General features: G+C 36.3%; 1 long non-coding RNA gene across 2 annotated transcripts; it reads left to right on the top strand.

Annotated features, from left to right (window-relative positions):
* The first annotated feature begins 2,964 nt into the window (after nt 1-2,964).
* Nucleotides 2,965-10,565, top strand: LOC111196012 (uncharacterized). Of its 2 annotated transcripts, XR_002651951.2 has the most exons (5): nt 2,965-3,518; nt 4,021-4,148; nt 7,680-7,801; nt 8,884-8,935; nt 10,353-10,565. It is a non-coding gene; the product is annotated as an uncharacterized LOC111196012 (long non-coding RNA). The 2 variants fall into 2 exon arrangements; XR_002651950.2 differs by lacking the exon at nt 10,353-10,565 and having other exon boundaries at nt 8,884-9,605.
* The last annotated feature ends 808 nt before the right edge of the window (nt 10,566-11,373 follow it).

The raw sequence follows: 11,373 nt of genomic DNA, 5'->3' as shown, positions 1-11,373 counted from the left end.
TCGTGAGTGTGAGTGCGTGCGCGCGCGTGTGCAGTGTGTTTTACTCGGGCAGGGACACAAACAGTGCGGCGTGCCCTGCAGCACCACGAGAAAGTGAAATCCCTAATGAGGAGAAGCGAGCTGCAATTAACACCGCGTCCCACTGCACGCGGTCAGGTGCTGTCACACACACTACAGAGGCGGTAGCTGAGAAAAAGACGCAGAGAAAAAGGGGACAGAGAGAGCTGTGTGGTGTAGCCTTAATGGAGAAAACAAAATCCACTACAGACAAAAAAACAATATTGGTTTAAACTGTTATTATCTATATTATGTTCACATTTATTTATTTTCTGTAGGTTTATTTCCTGTATTTCTTTATTCGTATTTTTCCTTTGTGTCTGTTTCCTATATAATAATTTACAACAGGTTACTGACAAATTGGTATAAAGGTGAATGGAAAAAATTAAAATAAAAAAAAATCTCCTCGTTCTTCAAAGAGTCGTATTTAGCAACGCGAGTGTGAACAAACGAATAAAACGAATTCGGTTAAAATAATCTAAACTAACAAAACGCAGCTATAAAATATAAAGTAGTGATCAGATCTGTATGTTTTAAACGAAACGATAAAAAACACTGTTCTGAAATAAATAATAATAAAAGCCTATAAAAAAATTAAATGTCTTTACTAGCCTACAAAAAAAGGAAATCAGGAAATCAAATTCAACAAAGTGTATTTTTAAAGCTAAAATAACAATATTTTTCCCATATACAAAAAAAAAATGTTTATGCTATTCATTTATAAATGTAGGCTATTATTCTACAAATATTTTTCAGTTCGTAGCGTATTGATTAATATAAAATATCTACGATCTAATTTCTCTGTTTTTTTTTTTTGTTAAATCTGGTGTGATGTAATTGTATGGCGTTGTTAATATACTGCGATAAAAATGTGTGCTACGAAAGAACATATAATAACAAGAAACATTGACGTTCGTGAATTAAATGTTCTTGGATTAAAAAGACTGCCTGTCAGTGTAAGGAAATTTATACGTAAAAAGAAAATGTATTAAAAGAGCTATTTCTGTCTTTATCGTAGCTCTCATCTTATTTCATACTCCTACACCTAGATACATGGTTTCTGGTAGCTTTTAGAAAATGTGAGGCTCCAGTGTGAAGCTCATTTACAAACAAAGCATTGTAAAAATATTATTGTGTAATTAATTACCGCCTCATTTAAACCATAGCAAGTATTTTATGCTGATAAAAAAGTAGTAAAGAGTAGTGCATGGATTAAAATTAATTATAAAATAAAGTTCTAAGTCCTAAAACGCTAAATTAATTGGCTTCCTACCACAGAGAAATATGGGAAATAATTAAATTAAAATAAAGGAGGTTAAACCACGTTAATTCGCGCTATTAATACGCTTTAACTCCCTGGTTAACTAAAACTCCTCTGGCTAAAGCAGAACAAAAGCTGGTCAGTTTTTCCTGCGGTGCTTCAGCAGAGAGAGGCTGCTGCTTTTGTCAGCCCGCGCGGTGGGAGGGGCCTCGCCGCTGTCTCTCCGTCCATCATCCGCCAGGCTCCGCCCCCCGCCGCCCGCGTTCCCTTTCTTTGGCTGCGCATCTCATTTGCATACATTAGTGGCGCTCGAGCTCAGCGTGGCCTCAGCTAGCTAACCATCCTTCCTCAGCAGCCCCAGCTAACTACCTGCAGAGGAGGAGAGAAAGAGAGAGAAATAAAGACAGGAGGAGAGAAAAAGGAGATAAAAACGAAGGTGGTACTTTCTCTAGAGCTAAACTACAGAGTTTGTGGTGGGGCAAAGTAAAAAACAACGTAGTAAATACGTAGAAATTATATAACGTTAGCATTATTTGTGTGGCTAATTGTGTTTTTTTTTCTCATTCTCTTTCTGTGTTCAGCCGTCCCCTATGGGCAACATATATTAACGTTATATATAGTATGTCAGGTAGAAAATGTAAGTAGTGATGTAGTTATGTACGCAAAAATCCTTGTAAAATATTAATGTGTAATGAATTAATGTTATGAGTAGACTATGCTGATAATGAGGCGGTAATTAATTAAGATAAACTACTGCCTTGTCCTGGGGATAGAATGAAAAAGCACATAGAAACCATGTGTTTGTGTGAGAAGAAGGCTGTCTCTGTGTTTGTTTGGCTAGTTTATTTTTTCTCACTCTCCCTCTGTGGTTAGCCCTCCCTACAAGCTACATAAGGGCCATTCCACCGAATGGGTGCCATTTGCTTGTTGTAAATTTTCAAAATTGAACTTATTTATCTTTTTTAAACTCTGAATCTCTGAATAAACTCTAAATAACACATATATTTAACTATTTCAAAATATGTACAATATCAGACAGCTTTACTTAATTTTTTATAAGGTTTCTAATCCAAAGATGGTTACAAAACTCATGTGACATGAAGCATGTTTAAAAGCAAGTCCCCTCATTTCTTTAATTTTCTCTCAAGAGACTGGCACTTGAAAGTAACAGGAATACGTTTTTAGCATAGAATTAGCAAAAACATTAAAAAATAACTAAATGGTGGCTATGCTAATAGCATGATGACACTGAACACATTCTAGTGATTTCCCAAAATTTGTATTATAAAATTAACAAAAAAGATCTAAGAATTAATTTAGATAACATAACAGAGTGTTGAGATTGTCCTCCTCAGTCATACTTAAAAAAAGATCAAATGAGGAAACTTAATTTTGGTCTTCGCATGATTTTCAGAAGAACCTGAAGATCCTGTTGTAGATATGACTTCTAGAATGTTCCAGATGTTTCAGATGGGGTAATGTGTTACGATAACAGGACTGAGTGAAACCCAGGGACACAACTAAAATGTGTATTTTAACTTAAATATTATGGATTTATTATGAAATAAATATTTTTCAAACATAGATGGGATTTGGAGTCACACAACAATGCAAAACAACTTACATCTCTGAAGGAGATATCATATCTTACTTATATCTTACTTTTGCAATTAGGTCAATATACAAGACACAATGCTTAGTAATAAAATGCATTTTAAAGTAATTTTTTGCACACATTTATACATGTCATTTCCTGGGGACTGAAATGGTACAGATTCAGTGGAATATGTCATATATTACATATATTTTATCAGGTAACTAGCTTTTAGAAAATGTTAGGACTCCAGTAGTGACGTAGTTATGTACGCAAAAAATCCATGTAAAAATATTATTGTGTAATTAATTACTGTTATACGTAGACTATGCTGATAATGAGGCAGTGATTAATTAAGATAAACTACTGCGTTGTGGTGGAATAGAATGAAAAAAAAAACATAAAAAGCACATAGAAATCAAGTATTTGTGTAGGAAAAGAGCTCTCTGTGTGTTTGTGTGGCTAGTTGTTGTTGTTGTTTTGTTTTTTCCCCCCTCTCTCCTTTTCTGTTCAGCCCTCCCCTACAAGCAGGCGCCATTTTGTTGTTAAGCAGCCTCCTGTCGTGATGGATACCTCAGCAGGTCAGGAGTCAGAGTTGAGCTGCAGGTCAGCCTGTAACACAACATGGGCGTCCAGCCCCAAACTGGATACTTATCTGTCAGTGGGCAGAGCTGGCTGAGAGGCAAGGCCTGTGGATTTTTTTTAAACCTCTCCAGTTTAGGTATGTAGCAGTGAAACAGAATAAGGAGGGGGGAATGGCATAGAGGTGTTAAAAAATCTCCACAGCCCTGACCTCCACAGCACACACACAGACACACACACACACATGTACACACACAGTCCTGAACCCGCAGCTTCACATCAAACAATAAACAGTCCATTAAATCTCAAGGCAAGGATAAATGCTGATATTGGTTGGAGTGGTGGAATGAGGCGGGGGGTTGGGGTTGGGGTAGAGGGGGTTATTTAAAGCGTGACGACCCCTGGCCAAAACCTGGTTCAGTGGAGAGATGAATAAAAATTTTAATGGCTCATAAAACACAGCGATTCCTCTCAGCACAGTTTTTTCTCCTCTTTTTTTCTCCCCCGACTGCATTATTCCTGGCAGTGGCGGCGACGCCTCTTTTTGTCTGCAGTGTGAAAAGCCGGTCACCGAGGCCTCTGCTGGAACTCCATCAGGACCAGAGGAGAGAGGAGAGAAAGGGGAGAGCCATGAATGCAGCTGCGTGATGATGGGTGAGCAGTGAAAGAGAGAGAGAAAGAGAGAGAGAGAGTCTCACTCACACACACACACACACACACACACATAGAGACACTCACACACACTGTAAAAAAAAAAAAAAAAAAAAAAAAAAACTTTCACACTCTCAGCCTTTCACATGCAAAGTGCATAGTCACCAGCACAGCATGAATGAAAGCGGAGGGGGGGTCTGAAGAGAGAGAGAGAGGAGAGAGAGAAAGAGGAGAGGAAAAAAAAGTGCAGCATTGTCTCTTGATTAAAAACCCTCTTAGCCATATTCTTGTTTGCTCCACCCCATGACATGCGCCATTTGCTCCAATGAAAATGGCCCTGGTGTTGATTCACTCACCAGTCGAGCTGGCCTCAGGGCTGGATAAATAAACAGGCATCTGTTGTTTTATTTAATGCTCGCTCCATCTCATCCTTCTCTCTGCTCTGGTCGGGCTCCACCAGAGGAGTTCCCTCCCTTCAGCAGAGCATCCAGCGCACCATCACTCAGAGACTGAGAGAGAGAGACACAGAGAGAGAGAGAGAGAGGGAAACAGAGAGAGAGGGGTGTAAGCTGGCATTAAGCTGGATCTCTCCACAGGATTGCTTTGTTCCAGTTTGTGTGTTTTAGGGGATTATTGAGCCACAGGGTCACTGTGAAGCTCACGTCCAAACCCACTGCCACAGCCTATCACTGTTTGGGGAGCTTTGGTTAGAGCACACAATGAGATTATACACTTTTGTTACAAATGATTTTGGCCCTTTTTATCATATTCAGAAAATTCTGCTAAATATGTATTAATGTAGGTCACATAGAGCAGTGTACTGATTTAAATTAAACAGTTCTCTTAAATCTCTAATAATTGACCTATTTATACACAATATAATTTATAAAAGATCCTATATACAGTAGTAAATGTATCTTTTGTAAATGTAATACACTTTATTAGTGGTGGTGATCAGTAATTAAAAAAGTATCCTTTATTAGAGAATTTACTCCCTTTGCAAAATAAAATGTACTATTTCTTACTACACTGCTTTCTGCAGCAAACATCATTACAGATTAAGAGGAAAGAAACTGGTCTAACCAGAGAAACACATAATGCACTTTTAAATAGAAGTAAACCAATTAGAATAATCTTTTTATGCACTAGCGTCAAATTAAATGCAATATGTTATTTAAATACAGTTATATTTATTTAATATGTACTGCACTTAATAGAACTATAAAGTTACTTAAAGTACTATTAATTAGTACTAATTACTCTAATTACACTTTCATGCAGTTGGTCAGTGTGTGTTTAAGCATTAATGAAATCCACAGTATATTCAGAGATGGTTATCATTTATCACTATAACAAATTTACCACAGTACAATCAAATATTGTCATATTGCCCAGCTCTATTTCAAAGTACTTTCACAGAAATTTAGTAATATAACAAAAGAACAAAAACACAAACAAAAAAAGAACTTAAAACATAAAAACATAAAACCCCCAGTGAGCAAGCCACAGGCGCCAGTGGCAAAAAAGTGTACTGATTTGTTTTAACATAATTACAGATATTAATAAAGGGGTTCTACTTTTAGTAAAGTAATATTTTATAAATTTATTATTATCACAACAAGGTCATTTTTGTAAAAAAAAAAAAGTTAGTTCTTTTCACAGATATACTAAACTTGCAGAACCATTAGTATATTTTATTAAAGCTAAGACATGTTTTACTTTTAATACATTCAGAGCTTACATTCAGTTGGATATGGATTCTGTGCTTTTCATTAAAACAACTATACTGTTCAATGTGGCTCTGTTTGTATGAATGTAAGTTGTAACTAAAGAATATATATATATATATATATATATATATATATATATATATATATATATATATATATATATATAATGTCCAGTGTGTGTGTTTGTGTGTATGTATGTGTGTGTGTGGAGCCCTGTTCTTGAACCATGGGTGCCGTGCTCAGGTCATGAGACTGTAAATATACAGGCAGAGACCCGAACCCATAAATCTCTCTGAGCAGAGCCTGCTGTCCTTATACACTGCCATTACAACACAACATATACACACACACACACACACATATACACACCCTCTCTCTCACTCTGTCCCTCTCTCAGAAAGATCAGAGCACAATACTATATCTCAGACCGCAGCCCGTGGCCAACGCTTCATTCAAACACTGTTTTACTTGTCCTCTCCTCACATGGAGATCAGTCATGCCTAGAACGACACATGAGACGGCGGCCGGCGGCCGCTCTCTGCTTTCTGTGGATTTTCAGATAAAACCCGGGTGGATGTTGAGTCTCCCTCCCTCACTTTGCACTGTAGACCAGACGAGCTCGTATTCCTCCGTTTTTTTTTTTATTATTATTTTTTTTTGTGAGGTGTGAAATTTATTGTGCTGCAGACACAAGTTAAATTTTTTCCGTCTGCAATGAATTTTGAAGGTGCTTCCAGGCAGCCCTTTGTCCTTTTTAACATATTTATCTGTCAAGTAAAAACCTGAGCGTCTTCAATTATTCCCTGTGTTTTCTCAAGGGCACATGTGCTAGAATGAATGGATGGAAAAAACGTTTTGTCATAATTAATAACGCGCTCGCCTAAGCTTTGGCAGCCTCCTCGTCTTAGACGTGTTTTGACAATTCCAGCCTGATTGCAGGCTCTACTTTGTACCTTTGCCAGAATCTATCATTACAGAAACACAGGTAATAGTCAGAAAAACAAATGTAATTTCCTAGAACTCTGTCAGCTTAATTTATTTATGCTTTAATTTGACAAAACAATAGTTAAAAAAAATGTTATCAGTCTACATATTGCAATAATTGACATTTTTAATTGGTTTTCTTTCCTGTTTCTGTTCTCATTTTGACCGTTTGTTTGGATCCTTATTTAAAATGAATGTCACCTTCTCTTTGCCCAAATTGCTGCATGCTGTGAAGGTGCTCTGTTCTGTCTCTGGCAAATGCAAATTGAAAAACAAAATATACTGGAATACACTAACCACACTAATCTTTTAATGTTTTAAAATGAGAAATATCTAAAGGAACATAACACATAGCATATAAAATATATGTATATATATATTTTTTTAATTGTATAAATAAAATAAAATAGCAAATGTAGATTTCTGTTTCCACGTTGTAAAGCAGATTTATCAATTTATCATTTTCTGCTGTTCCTCTGTTGAATTATAGAAATGTTTAGGTGATTAATACTGCACATGGATTTGCTCTGCACTGGCTATTTATTTTTTAATCAAAATATTTAAATTTCACTACTTGGTGTGTGTGGATTTTTTATCATGAATGTCAAAACCAGGTGCTATTTTAGGATCTGCTTCATCTTTCAGTATCTTCTAACATTGTTTTTTTTTTCTTAACCCAAATATAGCATTTCTTTCCACTGGGGAAGAAGAAAAAAAACCCAGTGAAGGGATTCTCTGTTACATCAGTGTGTGTTAGTGTCTCGCTGAGTGCTTATGGTGCACGGCTGCTTTATCTCACATTTTCTCCCTGCATGTCCAGGATTCCTCGGGGGCACAAAACACCGCGCTGACATCTCCACAGAGAGCTGCTGCTGTTGGGAATAATTCAGGACCCCTGCTGCCCCCTACAGAATCACGGCCACCAGATCGCCGACTGATAGGGTGCTCATTTACACCATGCTTCTAAATATAAGACTGTCCATCTTAGGTCTGCATATAGACACAAGGCAACAGCCTGACGTCCAAATATAGCATACGGCCAGCAGAACTGACTGAAAGCTGAACTGGATGCAGGCTTTACAGCACAGCTCAGCTTTGGTCATTTAGAGAGGAAAGGGAAAAAAAAAGATCCATAAACACGCATCTCTTTAAAGGCTTGGGTGACTCTAATGGGCTCATTAGAATTCATTGTATGCTCACAATTAGCAAGGTCACCGATCTGTACTGAGTGGAGAGAAGAGGTGGAAAAGGAGAGTGACAGTCAAAAAGTAATTGCTTAGATTGTGCCACGCTTAAGACCTTGAACCTGTACCTTACATTTAAATCAGTGCATCGCCTGAGTAAAGTCTATTTAGGAGAAGAAGAGATGAGTAACTAAACTAATTTGTGCATTTGATTCAGATAGATTTGTTTCAGGTTTTTTTTTTCTTTTTTTCAGTTTAAGTAGCCCAGATCATTATGTGTTTATCATTTTAGAAATAAGTATACTCTCTATAAATGTAACTCTAAAAATGCTAGAAAATATTTTCATCAACACAATTGCTTTTTCTTTCAGGTTGCTTCTTCTGACAAGGATTGTGTTGATGTAACACGTTTTATTCATGTGCAATTGTGTGACATATTTGAATTATGTAAATTGAAAGCATCTTTTTTTTGAGTGTGTGTCAGTGAGACCTTATTATGTATATGAATTCCATAAATTATATCTTACATTTAGAGGGTTATGACTTGTACAGTTATAATGTGTTGTCTGAAGCAGTTAACTTTTCCAGATAATAAATATTAAACAATTATTTACGAACAAGAAACTGTAACATACACTCTGGTATAATTACTCATGTAATATAGACAGTTACAATACTAAACCGTAACTAAACAAATAATCCAGCTACAACACTTTTAAGCAGCACAAAACGAGGATTTGGCAGAAAACAGCGAGGCTTTTTGTGCCTCTAAAAGCTGTAGCAGAGTTTACGGGATTTACATGTAATTGTAGATTTAAGTTTCCTTCTTTCTTCCAGCAGGGCCTGGTGTCACGTTCAGAGTTCAAGCCTGCTCCTGACCGGGAGACAGAAGGTATGCACGTCCAGGGCTCCAGCTATTGTCTGCTTGGGGAAATAAAACAGCCTAAAGTAGATCCCATTCCCTCAGCGCACCTCCTCTACTACTGAACCTGATCACATAAACACTGGAGCTCGCTCATCATCTCCTATAAATACAGCTCTGACAAAATTAATAGACCACTTCAGTTGCTGAATTAGTTTCTCTGATTTTGCTATCTACAGGTATATGTTTGTTTTTAAATGATCATTGTTGTTTTATTTTATAAACTACGGACAACATTTCTCCCATTTAGAGCATTTATTTGCAGAAAATGAGAAATGGATGAAATAACGAAAAAGATGTAAAGCTTTCAGACCTCAAATAATGCAAAGAAACAAATTCATATTCATAAAGTTTTAAGAGTTCAGAAAACAATATTTGGTGGAATAACCCTCGTTTTTAATCACAGTTTTCATGCATCTTGCAAGTTCTCCTCCACCAGTCTTACACACTGCTTTTGGATAACATTATGCCATATATATATGTATATATATATATATAATTGTTCCCATTATTTAAATGGCCTTTATTTGCTTTATTTGCTTATGAGACTAATGATGCTAACAAGCTGTGATAGCTAGTGTATGCCCCAGTAGTTATCACTGTGTAATTTATAGGAGTACAAGAAAAAAAAAAAAAAAAATATATATATATATATATATATATATAAATAACGCGATATTATATTTTAGAATACTGTATACATTCTCAAACACACAGTATTCATTTTTATCAAGAGATTTAAAGCAGGCTCTGGTATTTAACATATTTATTTTAAGCTCCAACCACAATACCACAATAAAAAGTCAACATTTCTTTTAATGAGATTTAATGCTTATGATTGTACATTTTTCTAAAATTCAATAAAAAAATACACTTGATTACAGTATTGCAGTTTATCACTGTATTTAAACCATACTTTTTTGTATCGTGATATGCATTGTATCACCAGGTTCTTGCCAACGCACAGCCCTAATAATTTCAAACACTCTTAAAACACTGTTTAAATGATTTCCTATACTGAGTAAAATAAAAAAAATGTATGATGTCATTAAAATGTGTCAAATGGTTGCACATGAATACTCTGTTTACACTGTGTTATGAAACACAATGGTTCTGTCTGAGTTTACATGTTTTGTCAATAATTTGGCACTTCTCACAATTAAACCCATGATTTTTTATTTATTTGTTATATATTACTATATATTTCATATATGCAACAGTTTACAGTATGGTGTGTAGAAACCGTAGTAAATTGTGCAAAATATGACTTTTTGCCCATTTTGTAATATCAGTTTTGCAAGTTCTCCTCCTATCACTCCTATCATTTTCGGTCGTGTGGGACTTCCCGTTGAATGCTTTTTTCCCCCGCTTTCTCTGTGTGTGACAGAGCTGAGAGGCCATTTCTCAGGGTAAGGCCCTGCGCACGTCGTCTTCTCCAAGAGCCGGAGGAGGAGCTGCTTCCGCAGAGGAAAGACCCAGCAACGGTTACAGCACACCACAGCCCCGCTCCATGACAGCACATACATCCGCAGCCGACAACACACATAGAACACACAATCTCACATACACACACATACACACACACAAAAAAAATAACACTCGTCACTCGGAGCACTGCCCTCAGCTCCACCAACCACCGGGCTTGACGAAGCCGCGATGGATGCTATCAATAGTGTTAGTATAGCAGAGATCGATTCATTACAAATAAGCTCGGGGTCTGTGCTGCATATCGGATATTTGACTGAAAAAAGAGAGTCTAATTTAATTGGCCGTGGACGTTGCATAGAGATATAATGAGAGATAAATTGGGAATGTAGTGCTTCTAGTGCTGAGGCAGATTAATTAACATTTTTATTTTTAATTGTCACATACTGCATTAGGAACCGTATTGTTTGCTGTGGGCAGTGTAATGCAGATGATAGAAAACATAAACACTAATAAAACAGGGTTAAAAAATAGGGTTAATTATATGTATGTGGATATGTAGTCTAGCACAATAGTGCAGTCATTAAAGCTAGTTTAAACTTTCCAAATGAATAAATGAAAATAGGTAAACACTATTATACTGATTCATGCTGACTTGGCCATAGCTTTAACTTCATTTGTTTAAAACCATTTGTTTTTTCCTCTAAAATGATGTATTAAATTTATCTGCTATGCAACAAACTGCATGATAACACAATAAAAATGACCATATGACCCAGTTTTAATTTGAATAACCTAACTTCTAGATTTAAAAGATCAGAATGTACTTTAAGCCTGGATATTACAAACCTCTGCTAAAACATCCCATATAAATAATGAAATTGTTACTGCAGAGATTGCAAAGATTAATACAACAACACAGAGTAAGAGAGTAAGAACTGTTACAGAAAAACAGAGAGACACATGCGCACATTCACAAACAC

Source organism: Astyanax mexicanus, chromosome 7, assembly GCF_023375975.1.
Source record: "Astyanax mexicanus isolate ESR-SI-001 chromosome 7, AstMex3_surface, whole genome shotgun sequence".
NCBI lineage: Eukaryota > Metazoa > Chordata > Actinopteri > Characiformes > Acestrorhamphidae > Astyanax > Astyanax mexicanus.
This window is presented reverse-complemented; position numbering and strand designations above follow the sequence as displayed.